We start from the raw sequence: 22,760 nt of genomic DNA, 5'->3' as shown, positions 1-22,760 counted from the left end.
ATGGAATGGAATGGAGTCATTCCGAATGGAATGGAATGGAAAGGAATGGAATGGAATGGAATGGAATGGAATCAATCCCAATGGAATGGCAAGGAATGGAATGGAATGGAATGGAGTCAACCCGAATGGAAAGGAATGGAATGGAATGGAATCAACCGGAATGGAATGGAATGGAATGGAATGGAATGGAATGGAATGGAATGGAATTGATCTAACACGAATGGAATGGCATGGTATGGAATGTAATGGAATGGAATCAATCCGAATGGAATGGAATGGAATGGAATGGAATGGAATGGTATCAACCCAAATGGTATGGAATGGAATGGAATGGATTCAACCCGAATGGAATGGAATGGAAAGGAATGGACTGGAATGGAATGGAATGGAATGGAATCAATCCCAATGGAATGGAAAGGAATGGAATGGAATGGAATGGAATGGAATGGAGTCAACCCGAATCTAAAGGAATGGAATGGATTGGAAACAACCCGAATGGAATGGAATGGAATGGAATGGAATGGAATGGAATGGAATGGAATGGATGTAACCTGAATGGAATGGAATGGAATGGAATGGAATGGAATGGAATCAATCCGAATGGAATGGAATGGAACTGAATGGAATGGAATGGAATGGAATGGAATCAATCTACCCCAATGGAATGGAAAGGAATGGAATGGAATCAACCCGAATGTAATATAGTAGAATCAACTCGAGTGGAATTGAATGGAATGGAATGGAAATAACTCGAAAGGTATGCAATGGAATGTAATGGAATCAACGAGAATGGAATCGAATGGAATGGAATGGAGTGGAATGGAATAGAATGGAATGTAATCAACCCGAATGGAATGGAATAGAATGGAATGGAGTCAAAAAGAATGGAATGGAATGGAATGGAATGGAATGGAACGGAATGGAATCAAGCAAAATGGTATGGAATGGAATGGAATCATCCCGAATGGAATGGAATGGAATGGTATGGAATGGAATGGAATGGAATGGAATGGAATGGAATGGAATGGAAGGGAATCAACCCGAATTGAATGGAATGGAATGGAATGGAATGGAATCAAAACGAATGGAATTGAATGGAATGGAATCAACCCGAATGGAATGGAATGGAAAGGAATGGAATGAAATGCAATGGAATCAATCCGAATGGAATGGAAATGACTAGAATGGAATGGATTAGAATGGAGTCAACCCGAATTTAAAGGAATGGAATAGAATGGAATCAACCCGAATGAAATGGAATGGAATGGAATGGCATGGAATGAAATGGAATGGAATGGAATGGAATCAACCCAAATGGAATGGAATGGAATGGAATAAACACGAATGGAATTTAATGGAAAGGAATGGAAAGGAGTGGAATGGAATCAACCCGAAAGGAATGGAATGAAATGGAATGGAATGGAATGGATGTAACACGAATGGAATGGAATGGAATGGAATGGAATGGAATGGAATGGAATGGAATCAACCCGAATGGAATGGAATGTAATGGAACGGAATGGAATGGAATGGAGTCAACCCGAGAGGAATGGAACGGAATGGAATGGAATGGAATCATTCCGTATGGAATGGAATGGAATGGAATGGAATGGAATCAACCCGAATGGAATGGAATGGAATGGAATGTATTCAACCCGAATGGTATATAATGTAATCAACCCGAGTGGAATTGAATGGAATGGAATTGAAATAACCCGAGTGGAACGGAATGGATTGGAAAGGAATCAACGAGAATGGAATCGAATGGAATGGAATGGAGTGGAATGGAATGGAGTGGAATGGAATTGAATGGAATGTAATCAACCCGTATGGAATGGAATGTAATGGAATGGAATCAAAACGAATGGAATGGAATGGAATGGAATGGAACAGAATCAAAACGAATGGAATGGAATGGAATGGAATGGAATGGAATGGAGTCAAGCCGAATGGAATGGAATGGAAAGGAATGGAATGGAATGCAATTGAATGCAATGAAATCATCCCGAATGGAAAGGAAAGGAATGGAATGGAATGGAATGGAATCACGTCATATGTAATGGAATGGAATGGAATGGAATGGAATGGAATGGAATGGAATGGAATCATTCCCAATGGAATGGAATGGAATGGAATGGAATGGAATGGAATGGAATCAACCCGAATGGAATGGAATGGAATGGAATGGAAACAACCTGAATGGAATATAATGAAATCATCCCGAGTGGAATTGAATGGAATGGAATTGAAATAACCCGAATGGAATGGAATGGATTGGAATGGAATCAACGAGAATGGAATCGAATGGAATGGAATGGAGTGGAATGGAATTGAATGGAATGGAATCAACCCGAATTGAATGGAATGTATTGTAATGGAATCAAAACGAATGGAATGGAACGGAATCGAACGGTATCAAAACGAATGGAATGGAATGGAATAAAGCCGAATGGAATGGAATGGAATGGAATGGAATCAAGTCATATGTAATGGAGTGGAATGGAATGGAATCAACCCGAATGGAAGAGAATGGAATGGAATGGCATGGAATGAAATGGAATGGAATGGAATGGAATCAACCCAAGTGGAATGGAATGGAATGGAATCATTCAGAATGGAATGGAATGGAATGGAACGGAATGGAATCAAGCATAATGGAATGGAATGGAATGGAATCATCCCGAATGGAATGGAATGGAATGGTATGGAATGGAATGGAATGGAATGGAATGGAATGGAATGGAATGGAAGGGAATCAACCCGAATGGAATGGAATGGAATGGAATGGAATGGGATCAAAACGAATGGAATTGAATGGAATGGAATCAACCCGAATGGAATGGAATGGAAAGGAATGGAATGGAATGGAATTGAATCAATCCGAATGGAATGGAAATGACTGGAATGGAATGGATTAGAATGGAGTCAACCCGAATTTAAAGGAATGGAATAGAATGGAATCAACCCGAATGAAATGGAATGGAATGGAATGGCATTGAATGAAATGGAATGGAATGGAATGGAATCAACCCAAATGGAATGGAATGGAATGGAATAAACACGAATGGAATTTAATGGAAAGGAATGGAAAGGAGTGGAATGGAATCAACCCGAATGGAATGGAATGGAATGGAATGGAATGGAATGGAATGGAATGGATGTAACACGAATGGAATGGAATGGAATGGAATGGAATGGAATCAACCCGAATGGAATGGAATGTAATGGAACGGAATGGAATGGAATGGAGTCAACCCGAGAGGAATGGAACGGAATGGAATGGAATGGAATCATTCCGTATGGAATGGAATGGAATGGAATGGAATGGAATCAACCCGAATGGAATGGAATGGAATGGAATGGAATCAACCCGAGTGGAATATAATGTAATCAACCCGAGTGGAATTGAATGGAATGGAATTGAAATAACCCGAGAGGAATGGAATGGATTGGAAAGGAATCAACGAGAATGGAATCGAATGGAATGGAATGGAGTGGAATGGAATTGAATGGAATGTAATCAACCCGTATGGAATGGAATGTAATGGAATGGAATCAAAACGAATGGAATGGAATGGAATGGAATGGAACGGAACAGAATCAAAACGAATGGAATGGAATGGAATGGAATGGAATGGAATGGAATGGAGTCAAGCCGAATGGAATGGAATGGAATGGAATCAACACGAATGGCATGGAATGGAATGGAATGGAATGGAATGGAATGGAATGGAATGGAATCAACCCGATTGGAATGGAATGGAATGGAATGGAATGGAATAGAAGCACCGCGAAAGGAATGGAGTGGAATGGAATGGAACGGAATGGAATGGAATAGAATGATTTGGAATCAACCCGAATGGAATGGAATGGAATGGAATGGAATGGAGTGGAATGGAATCAACACGAATGGAATGGAATGGAAAGGAATGGAACGGAATGGAATGGAATGGAATCAATCGGAATGGAATGGAATGGAATGGAATGGAATGGAATGGAATGGAATGGAATGGAATGGAATGCAATCAACCCGAATGGAAAGGAATGGAATGGAATGGAATCAACACGATTGGAATGGAATGGAATGGAATGGAATGGATGTAACACGAATGGAATGGAATGGAATGGAATGGATTGGAATCAACCCGTATGGAATGGAAAGGAATGGAACAGAATGCAATGGAATGGAGTCAAGCCGAAAGGAATGGAACGGAATGGAATGGAATGGACAGGAATCAACCCGAAGGGAATGGAATGGAATGGAATGGAATGGAATCAACTCGAATGGAATATAATGGAATCAACCCTAGTTGAATTGAATGGAATGGAATGGAAATAACCCGAATGGAACGGAATGGAATGGAGTGGAATCAACGAGAATGGATTCGACTGGAATGGAATAAAGTGGAATGGAATTGAATGGAATGGAATCAACCCGAATGGAGTGGAATGGAATGGAATGGAATGGAAAGGAATGGAATGAAATCAACAAGAAAATAATGGAATGGAATGGAATGGAATGGAGTGGAATGGAATGGAATCAACCCGAATGGAAAGGAATGGAATGGAATGCAATCAACACGAATGGAATCGAGTGGAATGAAATGGAATGGAATGGAATGGAATGGAATGGAATCAACCCGAATTGTATGGAATGGAATGCAATTGAATGCAATGAAATCAACCCGAATGGAAAGGAATGGAATGGAATGGAATGGAATGGAATGGAATGGAATCAAGTCATATGAAATGGAATGGAATGGAATGGAATGGAATGGAATGGAATCAACCCGAATGCAATAGAATGGCATGGAATGTCATGGAATGAAATGGAATGGAATGGTATGGAATGGAATGGAATGGAATGGAATGGAATGGAATGGAATTCAATCAACCGGAATGGAAAGGAATGGAATGTTATGGAATCAACACGAATGGAATGGAATGGAATGGAATGGATGTAACACGAATGGAATGGAATGGAATGGAATGGAATGGATTGGAAACAACACGAATGGAATGGAATGGAATGGAACGTTATGCAATGGAATGGAGTCAAACCGAAAGGAATGGAACGGAATGGAATGGAATGGAAAGGAATCAATCCGAATGGAATGGAATGGAATGGAATGGAATGCAATCAATCCGAATGGAATGGAATGGAATAGAATGAAATGGAATAGAATGGAATAGAATCGCCCCGGAAGGAATGGAATGTAATGGACTGGAATGGAATGGAATGAACCCGAATGGAATGTAACGGCATGGAATGGAATGGAATGGATTGGAAAGGAATCAACCCAAACGGAATGGAAGGTAATGGAATGGAACGGAATGGAATGGAATCAACACGAATGGCATGGAATGGAATGGAATAGAATGGAATGGAATGGAATCAACCCGATTGGAATGGAATGGAATGGAAGGGAATGGAATGGAATGGAATGGAATAGAATCACCCCGAAAGGAATGGAGTGGAATGGAATGGAACGGAATGGAATGGAATAGAATGATTTGGAATCAACCCGAATGGAATGGAATGGAATGGAATGGAATCAACCCGATTGGAATGGAATGGAATGGAATGGAATGGAATGGCATGGAATGAAATGGAATGGAATGGAATGGAATCAAACAAAATGGAATGGAATGGAATGGAATGGAATGGAATCAACACGAATGGAATTTAATGGAAAGGAATGGAACGGAATGGAATGGAATCAACCCGAATGGAGTGGAATGGAATGGAATGGACTGGAATGGAATCAACCCGAATGGAATGGAATGGAATGGAATGGAATGGAATGGAATGGAATCAACCGGAATGGATTGGTATGAAATGGAATTGAATGGAATGGAGTGGAATGTAATCAACACGAATGGAGAGGAATGGAATTGAATCAACCCGAAAGAAATGGAATGGAAAGGAATGGAATGGAATGGAATCAATCCGAATGGAATGGAATGGAATGGAAAGGAATGGATTGGAATGGAATGGAATGGAATGGAATGGAATGGAATGGAATGGAATGGATGTAACACGAATGGAATGGAATGGCATGGAACGGAATGGAATGGAATGGAATGGAGTCAACCCGAAAGGAATGGAACGGAATGGATTGGAATGGAATGGAATGGAATGGAATCAATCCGAATGGAATGGAATGGAAGAGAATGAAATGGAATAGAATGGAATAGAATCGCCCCGAAAGGAATGGAGTGGAATGGAATGGAACGGAATGGAATGGAATAGAATGATTTGGAATCAACACGAATGGAATGGAATGGAATGGAATAGAATGGAATGGAATGGAATCAACCCGATTGGAATGGAATGGAATGGAATGGAATGGAATGGAATGGAATGGAATGGAATGGAATGGAATGGAATGGAATGGAATGGAATAGAATCACCCCGAAAGGAATGGAGTGGAATGGAATGGAACGGAATGGAATGGAATAGAATGATTTGGAATCAACACGAATGGAATGGAATGGAATGGAATAGAATGGAGTGGAATGGAATCAACACGAATGTAATGGAATGGAACGGAATCAACCCGAATCTAATGGAATGGAAAAGAATGGAATGGAATGGAATGGAATGGAATGGAATGGAATGGAATGGAAACAATCCGAATGGAATGGAATGGAATGGAGAATAATGGAATTGAATGGAATGCAATGGAATGCAATCAACCCGAATGGAAAGGAATGGAATGGAATGGAATCAACCCGAATGGAACGGAATGGCATGGAATGGAATGGATGTAACACGAAGGGAATGGAATGGAATGGAATGGAATGGATTGGAATCAACCCGAATGGAATGGAATGGAATGGAACAGAATGAAATGGAATGGAGTCAAACCGAAAGGAATGGAACGGAATGGAATGGAATGTAATGGAATCAATCCAAATGGAATGGAATGGCATGGAATGGAATGGAATGACATGGAATGGAATGGAATGGAATGGAATGGAATGGAATGGAAAGGAATCAATCCGAATGGAATGGAATGGAATATAATGAAATGGAATAGAATGGAATAGAATCACCCCGAAAGGAATGGAATGGAATGGAATGGAACGGAATGGAATGGAATGGAATGAACCCGAACGGAATGGAACGGCATGGAATGGAATGGAATGGATTGGAATGGAATCAACCCAAATGGAACGGAAGGTAATGGAATGGAATTGAATGGAATGGAATCAACACGAATGTCATGGAATGGAATGGAATGGAATGGAATGGAGTCAACCCGATTGGAATGGAATGGAATGGAATGGCATGGAATGAAATGGAATGGAATGGAATGGAATCAACCAAAATGGAATGGAATGGAATGGAATGGAATGGAATCAACACGAATGGAATTTAATGGAAAGTTATGGAATGGAATGGAATGGAATCAACCCGAATGGAGTGGAATGGAATGGAATGGACTGGAATGGATTCAACCCGAATGGAATGGAATGGAATGGAATGGAATGGTATCAACCGGAATGGATTGGTATGAAATGGAATTGAATGGGATGGAGTGGAATGTAATCAACACGAATGGAGAGGAATGGAATTGAATCAACCCGAATGGAATGGAATGGAAAGGAATGGAATGGAATGGAATGGAATCAATCCGAATGGAATGGAATGGAATGGAAAGGAATGAATGGAATGGAATGGAATGGAATGGAATGGAGTCAATCCGAGTGGAATGGAATGGAATGGAAAGGAATGAATGGAATGCAATGGAATGGAATGGAATGAACCCGAATGGAATGGAACGGCATGGAATGGAATGGAATGGATTGGAATGGAATCAACCCAAATGGAAAGGAAGGTAATGGAATGGAATTGAATGGAATGTAATCAACACGAATGCCATGGAATGGAATGGAATGGAATGGAATGGAATCAACCCGATTGGAATGGAATGGAATGGAATGGAATGGAATGGCATGGAATGGAATGGAATGGAATGGAATGGAATCAACCAAAATGGAATGGAATGGAATGGAATGGAATGGAATGGAATGGAATCAACACGAATGGAATTTAATGGAAAGGAATGGAATGGAATGGAATGGAATCAACCCGAATGGAGTGGAATGGAATGGAATGGACTGGAATGGAATCAACCCGAATGGAATGGAATGGAATGGAATGGAATGGAATCAACCGGAATGGATTGGTATGAAATGGAATTGAATGGAATGGAGTGGAATGTAATCAACACGAATGGAGAGGAATGGAATTGAATCAACCCGAATGAAATGGAATGGAAAGGAATGGAATGGAATGGAATGGAATGGAATGGAATGGAATGGAATGGAATCAATCCGAATGGAATGGAATGGAATGGAAAGGAATGAATGGAATGGAATGGAATGGAATGGAATGGAATGGAATGGAATGGATGTAACACGAATGGAATGGAATGGAATGCAACGGAATGGAATGGAATGGAATGGAGTCAACCCGAAAGGAATTGAACGGAATGGAATGGAATGGAATGGAATGGAATGGAATGGAATCAATCCGAATGGAATGGAATGGAATAGAATGAAATGGAATAGAATGGAATAGAATCGCCCCTAAAGGAATGGAATGTAATGGATTGGAATGGAATGGAATGAACCCGAATGGAATGGAACGGCATGGAATGGAATGGAATGGATTGGAATGGAATCAACCCAAATGGAATGGAAGGTAATGGAATGGAATGGAATGGAATGGAATCAACACGAATGGCATGGAATGGAGTGGAATAGAATGGAATGGAATGGAATCAACCCGATTGGAATGGAATGGAATGGAATGGAATGGAATGGAATGGAATGGAATGGAATAGAAACAATCCGAATGGAATGGAATGGAATGGAAAAGAATGGAATTGAATGGAATGGAATGGAATGCAATCTACCCGAATGGAAAGGAATGGAATGGAATGGAATCAACCCGAATGGAACGGAATGGTATGGAATGGAATGGATGTAACACGAATGGAGTGGAATGGAATGGAATGGAATGGATTGGAATCAACCCGAATGGAATGGAATGGAATGGAACGGAATGAAATTGAATGGAGTCAAACCGAAAGGAATGGAACGGAATGGAATGGAATGTAATGGAATCAATCCAAATGGAATGGAATGGCATGGAATGGAATGGAATGACATGGAATGGAATGGAATGGAATGGAATGGAATGGAATGGAATGGAATGGAAAGGAATCAATCCGAATGGAATGGAATGGAATAGAATGAAATGGAATAGAATGGAATAGAATCACCCCAAAAGGAATGGAATGGAATGGAATGGAATGGAATGGAATGAAACCGAATGGAATGGAACGGCATGGAATGGAATGGAATGGATTGGAATGGAATCAACCCAAATGGAACGGAAGGTAATGGAATGGAATTGAATGGAATGGAATCAACACGAATGGCATGGAATGGAATGGTATGGAATGGAATGGAATCAACCCGATTGGAATGGAATGGAATGGAATGGAATGGAATGGCATGGAATGAAATGGAATGGAATGGAATGGAATCGACCAAAATGGAATGGAATGGAATGGAATGGAATGGAATCAACACGAATGGAATTTAATGGAAAGTTATGGAATGGAATGGAATGGAATCAACCCGAATGGAGTGGAATGGAATGGAATGGACAGGAACGGAATCAACCCGAATGGAATGGAATGGAATGGAATGGAATGGAATCAACCGGAATGGATTGGTATGAAATGGAATTGAATGGGATGGAGTGGAATGTAATCAACACGAATGGAGAGGAATGTAATTGAATCAACCCGAATGAAATGGAATGGAAAGGAATGGAATGGAATGGAATGGAATGGAATGGAATGGAATGGAATCAATCCGAATGGAATGGAAAGGAATGAATGGAATGGAATGGAATGGAATGGAATGGAATGGAGTCAATCCGAGTGGAATGGAATGGAATGGAAAGGAATGAATGGAATGGAATTGAATGGAATGGAATGAACCCGAATGGAATGGAACGGCATGGAATGGAATGGAATGGATTGGAATGGAATCAACCCAAACGGAACGGAAGGTAATGGAATGGAATTGAATGGAATGTAATCAACACGAATGGCATGGAATGGAATGGAATGGAATGGAATGGAATCAACCCGATTGGAATGGAATGGAATGGAATGGCATGGAATGAAATGGAATGGAATGGAATGGAATCAACCAAAATGGAATGGAATGGAATGGAATGGAATGGAATGGAATGGAATCAACACGAATGGAATTTAATGGAAAGGAATGGAATGGAATGGAATGGAATCAACCCGAATGGAGTGGAATGGAATGGAATGGACTGGAATGGAATCAACCCGAATGAAATGGAATGGAATGGAATGGAATGGAATCAACCGGAATGGATTGGTATGAAATGGAATTGAATGGAATGGAGTGGAATGTAATCAACACGAATGGAGAGGAATGGAATTGAATCAACCCGAATGAAATGGAATGGAAAGGAATGGAATGGAATGGAATGGAATGGAATGGAGTGGAATGGAATCAATCCGAATGGAATGGAATGGAATGGAAAGGAATGAATGGAATGGAATGGAATGGAATGGAATGGAATGGAATGGATGTAACACGAATGGAATGGAATGGAATGGAACGGAATGGAATGGAATGGAATGGAGTCAACCCGAAAGGAATGGAACGGAATGGAATGGAATGGAATGGAATGGAATGGAATGGAATGGAATCAATCCGAATGGAATGGAATGGAATAGAATGAAATGGAAGAGAATGGAATAGAATCGCCCCGAAAGGAATGGAATGTAATGGATTGGAATGGAATGGAATGAACCCGAATGGAATGGAACGGCATGGAATGGAAGGGAATGGATTGGAATGGAATCAACCCAAATGGAATGGAAGGTAATGGAATGGAATGGAATGGAATGGAATGGAATCAACACGAATGGCATGGATTGGAATGGAATAGAATGGAATGGAATGGAATCAACCCGATTGGAATGGAATGGAATGGAATGGAATGGAATGGAATGGAATGGAATAGAATCACCCCGAAAGGAGTGGAGTGGAATGGAATGGAACGGAATGGAATGGAATAGAATGATTTGGAATCAACCCGAATTGAATGGAATGGAATGGAATGCAAAGGAGTGGAATGGAATCAACACGAATGGAATGGAATGGAATGGAATCAACCTGAATCTAACGGAATGGAAAGGAATGGAATGGAATGGAATGGAATGGAATGGAATGGAATCAACCCGAATGGAATGGAATGGAATGGAATGGAATGGATGTAACACGAATGGAATGGAATGGAATGGAATGGAATGGATTGGAATCAACCCGAATGGAATGGAATGTAATGGAACGGAATGCAATGGAATGGAGTCAAACCGAAAGGAATGGAACGGAATGGAATGAAATGCAATGGAATCAATTCGAATGGAATGGAAGGGCATGGCATGGAATGGAATGGAATGGAATGGAATGGAATGGAATGGAATGGAATCAACCCGAATGGAATGGAATGGAATGGAATGGAATCAACCCCAATGGAATATAATGGAATCAACCCTTGTTGAATTGAATGGAATGGAATGGAAATAACCCAAATGGAACGGAATGGAATGGAGTGGAATAAACGAGAATGGAATCGAATGGAATGGAATAAAGTGGAATGGAATTGAATGGAATGGAATCAATACCAATGGAGTGGAATGCAATGGAATGGAATGGAATGGAATTTAAAAGAATGGAATGAAATCAACAGGAAAAGAATGGAATGCAATGGAATGGAATGGAATGGAATAGAAACGACCCGAAAGGAATGGAATGGAACGGAATGGAATGGAATAGAATGGAATGGAATCAACCCGAATGGAATGGAATGGAATGGAATGGAATGGAATCAACACGAATGGAATCGAATGGAATGAAATGGAATGGAATGGAATGGAAGGGAATGGAATAAAACCGAATGGAATGGAATGGAATGGAATGGAATCAACCCGAATTGAATGGAATGGAATGCAATGAAATCAACCCGAATGGAAAGGAATGGAATGGAATGGAATGGAATGGAATTGAATCAAGTCATATGAAATGGAATGGAATGGAATGGAATGGAATGGAATCAACCCGAATGCAATAGAATGGCATGGAATGTCACTGAATGAAATGGAATGGAATGGAATGGAATGGAATCAACCCAAATGGAATGGAATGGATTGGAATGGAATGGAATGGAATGGAATGCAATGGAAGCAACACGAATGGAATGGAATGGAATGGAATGGAATGGAATGGAATGGAATCAACCCGAATGGAATGGAATGGAGTGGAATGGAATGTAATGGACTGAAATGGAATCAACCCGAATGGAATGGAATGGAATGGAATGGAATGGAATGGAATGGAATGGAATGGAATGGAATCAACCCGAATGGAAAAAAATGGAATGGAATGGAATCAACCCAAATTGAATAGAATAGAATGGAATGGAATGGAATGGACTTAACACGAATGGAATGGAATGGAATGGAATGGAATGGAATGGAATGGAATCAACCCGAATGGAATGGAATGTAATGAAACGGAATGGAATGGAATGGAATGGAATGGAATGGAATGGAATCATTCCGAATGGAATGGAATGGAATGGAATGGAATGGAATGGAATGGAATGGAATGGAATGGACTCAACCCGAAAGGAATGGAAGGGAATGTAATGGAATCAACCCGAATGGAATATAATGTAATCAAACCGAGTGGAATTGAATGGAATGGAATTGAAATAACCCGAATGGAATGGAATGGATTGGAATGGAATCCACGAGAATGGAATCGATTGGAGTGGAATGGAGTGGAATGGAATTGAATGGAATGGAATCAATCCGTATGGAATGGAATGGAATGGAATGGAATGGAATGAAATGAAAACGAATGGAATGGAATGGAATGGAATGGAACGGTATCAAAACGAATGGAATGGAATGGAATGGAATGGAATGGAATGGAATGGAATGGAGTCAAACCGAATGGAATGGAATGGAATGGAATCATCTCGAATGGAATGGAATGGAATGGAATGGAATGGAATGGAATGGAATAAAACCGAATGGAATGGAATGGAATGGAATGGAATGGAATGGAATGGAATGGAATGGAATGGAATCAACCCGAATGGAATGGAATGGAATGCAATTGAATTCAATGGAATCAGCCCAAATGGAAAGGAATGGAATGGACTGGAATGGAATGGAATCAAGTCATATGTACTGGAATGGAATGGAATGGAATGGAATCAAGCCGAATGCAATAGAATGGAATGGAATGGCATGGAATGAAATGGAATGGAATGGAAGGGAATGGAATCTACCCAAATGGAATGGAATGGAATGGAATGGAATCAACCCGAATGGAATGGAATGGAAAGGAATGGAATGGAATGGAATGGAATGGAATGGAATCAATCCCAATGGAATGGAAAGGAATGGAATGGAATGGAATGGAATGGTGTCAACCCGAATGGAAAGGAATGGAATGGAATGGAATCAACCGGAATGGAATGGAATGGAATGGATGTAACACGAATGGAATGGAATGGAATGGAAAGGAATGGAATCAATCCCAATGGAATGGAACGGAATGGAATCAACCCCAATGTAATGGAATGGAATGGAATGGTATCAACCCGGTTGTAATATAATTGAATGAACCCGAGTGGAATTGAATGGAATGGAATGGAAATAACTCGAAAGGAATGGAATGTAATGGAATGGAATCAACGAGAATGGAATCAAATGGAATGGAATGGAGTGGAATGGAATTGAATGGACTGGAATCAACCCGATTGGAATGGAATGGAATGGAATGGAGTCAAAAAGAATGGAATGGAATGGAATGGAATGGAATGGAATGGAATGGAATCAACCCAAATGGAATGGAATGGGATGGAATGGAATGGAATCAAGCCGAATGGAATGGAATGAAATAGAATGAAATGGAATAGAATTGAATAGTATAACCCCGAAAGGAATAGTATGGAATGGAATGGAATCAACCTGAATGGAAGGGAATGGCATGGAATGTAATGGAATGGAATGGAATGGAATGGAATCAACCCAAATGGAATGGAATGGGATGGAATGTTATGGAATGGAATCAACCCGAATGGAATGGAATGGAATGGAATGGAATGGAATGGAATGGAGTGGAATGGAATCAACCCGAATGGAATGGAACGGCATGGAATGGAATGGAATGGAATGGAATGGAATGGAATGGAATGGAATGGAATCAACCCGAATGGAATGGAATGGAAAGGAATGGAATGGAATGGAATGGAGTCAACCCGAATGGAAAGGAATGGAATGGAATGGAATCACCCGAATGGAATGGAATGGAATGGAATGGAATGGAATGGAATCATCCCGAATGGAATGGAATGGAATGGAACGGAATGGAATGGAATGGAATGGAGTCAACCCGAAAGGAATGGAACGGAATGGAATGGAATGGAATGGAATGGAATGGAATGGAATGGAATCAATCCGAATGGAATGGAATGGAATAGAATGAAATGGAATAGAATGGAATAGAATCGCCCCGAAAGGAATGGAATGTAATGGATTGGAATGGAATGGAATGAACCCGAACGGAATGGAACGGCATGGAATGGAATGGAATGGATTGGAATGGAATCAACCCAAATGGAATGGAAGGTAATGGAATGGAATGGAATGGAATGGAAGCAACACGAATGGCATGGAATGGAATGGAATAGAATGGAATGGAATGGAATCAACCCGATTGGAATGGAATGGAATGGAATGGAATGGAATAGAATCACCGCGAAAGGAATGGAGTGGAATGGAATGGAACGGAATGGAATGGAATAGAATGATTTGGAATCAACCCGAATTGAATGGAATGGAATGGAATGCAATGGAGTGGAATGGAATCAACACGAATGGAATGGAATGGAATGGAATCAACCTGAATCTAACGGAATGGAAAGGAATGGAATGGAATGGAATGGAATGGAATCAACCCGAATGGAATGGAATGGAATGGATGTAACACGAATGGAATGGAATGGAATGGAATGGAATGGATTGGAATCAACCCGAATGGAATGGAATGTAATGGAATGGAATGCAATGGAATGGAGTCTAACCGAAAGGAATGGAACGGAATGGAATGAAATGGAATGGAATCAATTCGAATGGAATGGAATGGCATGGCATGGAATGGAATGGAATGGAATGGAATGGAATGGAATGGAATGGAATGGAATCAACCCGAATGGAATGGAATGGAATGGAATGGAATCAACCCCAATGGAATATAATGGAATCAACCGTAGTTGAATTGAATGGAATTTAATGGAAATAACCCGAATGGAACGGAATGGAATGGAGTGGAATAAACGAGAATGGAATCGAATGGAATGGAATAAAGTGGAATGGAATTGAATGGAATGGAATCAATACCAATGGAGTGGAATGCAATGGAATGGAATGGAATGGAATTTAAAGGAATGGAATGAAATCAACAGGAAAAGAATGGAATGCAATGGAATGGAATGGAATGGAATAGAATCGACCCGAAAGGAATGGAATGGAATGGAATGGAATGGAATGGAATGGAATGGAATGGAATGGAATCAACCCGAAAGAATGGAATGGAATGGAATGGAATGGAATCAACACGAATGGAATCGAATGGAATGAAATGGAATGGAATGGAATGGAAGGGAATGGAATAAAACCGAATGGAATGGAATGGAATGGAATGGAATCAACCCGAATTGAATGGAATGGAATGCAATTGAATGCAATGAAATCAACCCGAATGTAAAGGAATGGAATGGAATGGAATGGAATGGAATGGAATGGAATTGAATCAAGTCATATGAAATGGAATGGAATGGAATGGAATGGAATGGAATGGAATCAACCTGAATGCAATAGAATGGCATGGAATGTCATTGAATGAAATGGAATGGAATGGAATGTAATGGAATCAACCCAATTGGAATGGAATGGAATGGAATGGAATGGAATGGAATGGAATGCAATGGAAGCAAGACGAATGGAATGGAATGGAATGGAATGGAATGGAATGGAATGGAATGGAATGGAATGCAATGGAATGGAATGGAATCAACCCGAATGGAATGGAATGGAGTGGAATGTAATGTAATGGACTGAAATGGAATGAACCCGAATGGAATGGAATGGAATGGAATGGAATGGAATGGAATGGAATCAACCCGAATGGAAAAGAATGGAATGGAATGGAGTCAACCCAAATTGAATGGAATAGAATGGAATGGAATGGAATGGACGTAACACGAACGGAATGGAATGGAATGGAATGGAATGGAATCAACCCGAATGGAATGGAATGTAATGGAACGGAATGGAATGGAATGGAATGGAATGGAATGGAATGGAATGGAATGGAATGGAATCATTCCGAATGGAATGGAATGGAATGGAATGGAATGGAATGGAATGTAATGGAATGGAATGGAATGGAATGGACTCAACCCGAAAGGAATGGAATGGAATGGAATGGAATCAACCCGAATGGAATATAACGTAATCAACCCGAGTGGAATTGAATTGAATGGAATTGAAATAACCCGAATGGAATGGAATGGATTGGAATGGAATCCACGAGAATGGAATCGATTGGAGTGGAATGGAGTGGAATGGAATTGAATGGAATGGAATCAATCCGTATGGAATGGAATGGAATGGAATGGAATGAAAACGAATGGAATGGAATGGAATGGAATGGAACGGAATCAAAACGAATGGAATGGAATGGAATGCAATGGAATCGAATGGAATGGAGTCAAGCCGAATGGAATGGAATGGAATGGAATCATCTCGAATGGAATGGAATGGAATGGAATGGAATGGAATGGAATAAAACCGAATGGAATGGAATGGAATGGAATGGAATGGAATCAACCCTAATGGAATGTAATGGAATGCAATTGAATTGAATGGAATCAGCCCAAATGGAAAGGAATGGAATGGACTGGAATGGAATGGAATCAAGTCATATGTACTGGAATGGAATGGAATGGAATGGAATCAACCCGAACGCAATAGAATGGAATGGAATGGCATGGAATGAAATGGAATGGAACGGAATGGAATGGAATCAACCCAAATGGAATGGAATGGAATGGAATGGTATCAACCCGAATAGAATGGAAAGGAAAGGAATGGAATGGAATGGAATCAATCCCAATGGAATGGAAAGGAATGGAATGGAATGGAATGGTGTCAACCAGAATGGAAAGGAATGGAATGGAATGGAATCAACCGGAATGGAATGGAATGGAATGGAATGAATGTAACACGAATGGAATGGAATGGAATGGAATGGAATGGAAAGGAATGGAATCAATCCGAATGGAATGGAATGGAATGGAATCAACCCCAATGGAATGGAATGGAATGGAATGGAATCAACCCGAATGTAATGTAATTGAATGAACCCGAGTGGAATTGAATTGAATGGAATGGAAATAACTCGAAAGGAATGGAATGTAATGGAATGGAATCAACGAGAATGGAATCAAATGGAATGGAATGGAGTGGAATGGAATTGAATGGACTGGAATCAACCCGATTGGAATGGAATGGAATGGAATGGAGTCAAAAAGAATGGAATGGAATGGAATGGAATGGAATGGAATGGAACGGAATGGAATCAAGCATAATGGAATGGAACGGAAAGGAATCATCCCGAATGGAATGGAATGGAATGAAATGGAATGCAATGGAATGGAATGGAATGGAATGGAATGGAATGGAATGGAATGGAATAAAACTGAATGCAATGGAATGGAATGGAATGAAATGGAATCAACCCTAATGGAATGGAGTGGAATGCAATTTAATGGAATGGAATCAACCCGAATGGAATGGAATGGAAAGGAATGGAATGGAATGGAAAGTAATGGAATGGAATGGAATGGAGTCAACCCGAATGGAAAGGAATGGAATGGAATGGAATCACCCGAATGGAATGGAATGGAATGGAACGGAATGGAATGGAATGGAATGGAGTCAACCCGAAAGGAATGGAACGGAATGGAATGGAATGGAATGGAATTGAATGGAATGGAATGGAATTAATCCGAATGGAATGGAATGGAATAGAATGAAATGGAATAGAATGGAATAGAATCGCCCCGAAAGGAATGGAATGTAATGGTTTGGAAAGGAATGGAATGAACCCGAATGGAATGGAACGGCGTGGAATGGAATGGAATGGATTGGAATGGAATCAACCCAAATGGAATGGAAGGTAATGGAATGGAATGGAATGGAATGGAATCAACACGAATGGCATGGAATGGAATGGAATAGAATGGAATGGAATGGGATCAACCCGATTGGAATGGAATGGAATGGAATGGAATGGAATGGAATGGAATAGAATCACCCCGAAAGGAATGGAGTGGAATGGAATGGAACGGAATGGAATGGAATAGAATGATTTGGAATCAACCCGAATTGAATGGAATGGGATGGAATGAAATGGAGTGGAATGGAATCAACACGAATGGAATGGAATGGAATGGAATCAACCTGAATCTAACGGAATGGAAAGGAATGGAATGGAATGGAATGGAATGGAATGGAATTAACCCGAATGGAATGGAATGGAATGGATGTAACACGAATGGAATGGAATGGAATGGAATGGAATGGAATGGAATGGAAAGGATTGGAATCAACCCGAATGGAATGGAATGTAATGGAACGGAATGCAATGGAATGGAGTCAAACCGAAAGGAATGGAACGGAATGGAATGAAATGATATTGAATCAATTCGAATGGAATGGAATGGCATGGCATGGAATGGAATGGAATGGAATGGAATGGATTGGAATCAACCCGAATGGAATGGAATGGAATGGAATGGAATCAACCCCAATGGAATATAATGGAATCAACCGTAGTTGAATTGAATGGAATGGAATGGAATGGAATGGAATGGAATGGAATGAACCCGAATGGAATGGAACGGCATGGAATGGAATGGAATGGATTGGAATGGAATCAACCCAAATGGAACGGAAGGTAATGGAATAGAATTGAATGGAATGGAATCAACACGAATGGCATGGAATGGAATGCAATGGAATGGAATGGAATCAACCCGATTGGAATGGAATGGAATGGAATGGAATGGAATGGCATGGAATGAAATGGAATGGAATGGAATGGAATCAACCAAAATGGAATGGAATGGAATGGAATGGAATGGAATCAACACGAATGGAATTTATTGGAAAGTTATGGAATGGAATGGAATGGAATCAACCCGAATGGAGTGGAATGGAATGGAATGGACTGGAATGGAATCAACCCGAATGGAATGGAATGGAATGGAATGGAATGGAATCAACCGGAATGGATTGGTATGAAATGGAATTGAATGGGATGGAGTGGAATGTAATCAACACGAATGGAGGGAATGGAATTGAATCAACCCGAATGAAATGGAATGGAAAGGAATGGAATGGAATGGAATGGAATGGAATGGAATGGAATGGAATGGAATGGAATCAATCCGAATGGAATGGAATGGAATGGAAAGGAATGAATGGAATGGAATGGAATGGAATGGAATGGAGTCAATCCGAGTGGAATGGAATGGAATGGAAAGGAATGAATGGAATGGAATGGAATGGAATGGAATGAACCCGAATGGAATGGAACGGCATGGAATGGAATGGAATGGATTGGAATGGAATCAACCCAAATGGAACGGAAGGTAATGGAATGGAATTGAATGGAATATAATCAACACGAATGGCATGGAATGGAATGGAATGGAATGGAATGGAATCAACCCGATTGGAATGGAATGGAATGCAATGGAATGGAATGGCATGGAATGAAATGGAATGGAATGGAATGGAATCAACCAAAATGGAATGGAATGGAATGGAATGGAATGGAATCAACACGAATGGAATTTAATGGAAAGGAATGGAATGGAATGGAATGGAATCAACCCGAATGGAGTGGAATGGAATGGAATGGACTGGAATGGAATCAACCCGAATGGAATGGAATGGAATGGAATGGAATGGAATGGAATCAACCGGAATGGATTGGTATGAAATGGAATTGAATGGAATGGAGTGGAATGTAATCAACACGAATGGAGAGGAATGGAATTGAATCAACCCGAATGAAATGGAATGGAAAGGAATGGAATGGAATGGAATGGAATGGAATGGAATGGAATGGAATGGAATGGAGTGGAATAGAATCAATCCGAATGGAATGGAATGGAATGGAAAGGAATGAATGGAATGGAATGGAATGGAACGGAATGGAATGGATGTAACAGGAATGGAATGGAATGGAATGGAACGGAATGGAATGGAATGGAATGGAGTCAACCCGAAAGGAATGGAACGGAATGGAATGGAATGGAATGGAATGGAATGGAATGGAATGGAATGGAATGGAATGGAATCAATCCGAATGGAATGGAATGGAATAGAATGAAATGGAATAGAATGGAATAGAATCGCCCCGAAAGGAATGGAATGTAATGGATTGGAATGGAATGGAATGAACCCGAATGGAATGGAACGGCATGGAATGGAATGGAATGGATTGGAATGGAATCAACCCAAATGGAATGGAAGGTAATGGAATGGAATGGAATGGAATGAAATCAACACGAATGGCATGGAATGGAATGGAATAGAATGGAATGGAATGGAATCAACCCGATTGGAATGGAATGGAATGGAATGGAATGGAATGGAATGGAATGGAATGGAATAGAATCACCCCGAAAGGAATGGAGTGGAATGGAATGGAACGGAATGGAATGGAACAGAATGATTAGGAATCAACCCGAATTGAATGGAATGGAATGGAATGCAAAGGAGTGGAATGGAATCAACACGAATGGAATGGAATGGAATGGAATCAACCTGAATCTAACGGAATGGAAAGGAATGGAATGGAATGGAATGGAATGGAATCAACCCGAATGGAATGGAATGGAATGGAATGGAATGGATGTAACACGAATGGAATGGAATGGAATGGAATGGAATGGATTGGAATCAACCCGAATGGAATGGAATGGAATGGAACGGAATGCAATGGAATGGAGTCAAACCGAAAGGAATGGAACGGAATGGAATGACATGGATTGGAATCAATTCGAATGGAATGGAATGGAATGGCATGGAATGGAATGGAATGGAATGGAATGGAATGCAATGGAATCAACCCGAATGGAATGGAATGGAATGGAATGGAATCAACCCCAATGGAATATAATGGAATAAACCCTAGTTGAATTGAATGGAATGGAATGGAAATAACCCAAATGGAACGGAATGGAATGGAGTGGAATAAACGAGAATGGAATCGAATGGAATGGAATAAAGTGGAATGGAATTGAATGGAATGGAATCAATACCAATGGAGTGGAATGCAATGGAATGGAATGGAATGGAATTTAAAGGAATGGAATGAAAGCAACAGGAAAAGAATGGAATGCAATGGGATGGAATGGAATGGAATAGAATCGACCCGAAAGGAATGGAATGGAACGGAATGGAATGGAATAGAATGGAATGGAATCAATCCGAATGGAATGGAATGGAATGGAATGGAATGGAATGGAATCAACACGAATGGAATCGAATGGAATGAAATGGAATGGAATGGAATGGAAGGGAATGGAATAAAACCGAAAGGAATGGAATGGAATGGAATGGAATCAACCCGAATTGAATGGAATGGAATGCAATTGAATGCAATGAAATCAACACGAATGGAAAGGAATGGAATGGAATGGAATGGAATGGAATGGAATTGAATCAAGTCATATGAAATGGAATGGAATGGAATGGAATGGAATCAACCCGAATGCAATAGAATGGCGTGGAATGTCATTGAATGAAATGGAATGGAATGGAATCAACCCAAATGGAATGGAATGGAATGGAATGGAATGGAATGGAATGGAATGCAATGGAAGCAACACGAATGGAATGGAATGGAATGGAATGGAATGGAATGGAATCAACCCGAATGGAATGGAATGGAGTGGAATGGAATGTAATGGACTGAAATGGAATCAACCCGATTGGAATGGAATGGAATGGAATGGAATGGAATGGAATGGAATGGAATGGAATGGAATGGAATCAACCCGAATGGAAAAGAATGGAATGGAATGGAATCAACCCAAATTGAATAGAATAGAATGGAATGGAATGGAATGGACGTAACACGAACGGAATGGAATGGAATGGAATGGAATGGAATCAACCCGAATGGAATGGAATGTAATGGAACGGAATGGAATGCAATGGAATGGAATGGAATGGAATGGAATCATTCCGAATGGAATGGAATGGAATGGAATGGAATGGAATGGAATGGAATGGACTCAACCCGAAAGGAATGGAATGGAATGGAATGGAATCAACCCGAATGGAATATAATGTAATCAACAAGAGTGGAATTGAATGGAATGGAATTGAAATAACACGAATGGAATGTAATGGATTGGAATGGAATCCACGAGAATGGAATCGATTGGAGTGGAATGGAGTGGAATGGAATTGAATGGAATGGAATCAATCCGTATGGAATGGAATGGAATGGAATGGAATGAAAACGAATGG

Source organism: Pan paniscus, chromosome Y (assembly GCF_029289425.2).
Source record: "Pan paniscus chromosome Y, NHGRI_mPanPan1-v2.0_pri, whole genome shotgun sequence".
Lineage (NCBI taxonomy): Eukaryota > Metazoa > Chordata > Mammalia > Primates > Hominidae > Pan > Pan paniscus.
This window is presented reverse-complemented; position numbering follows the sequence as displayed.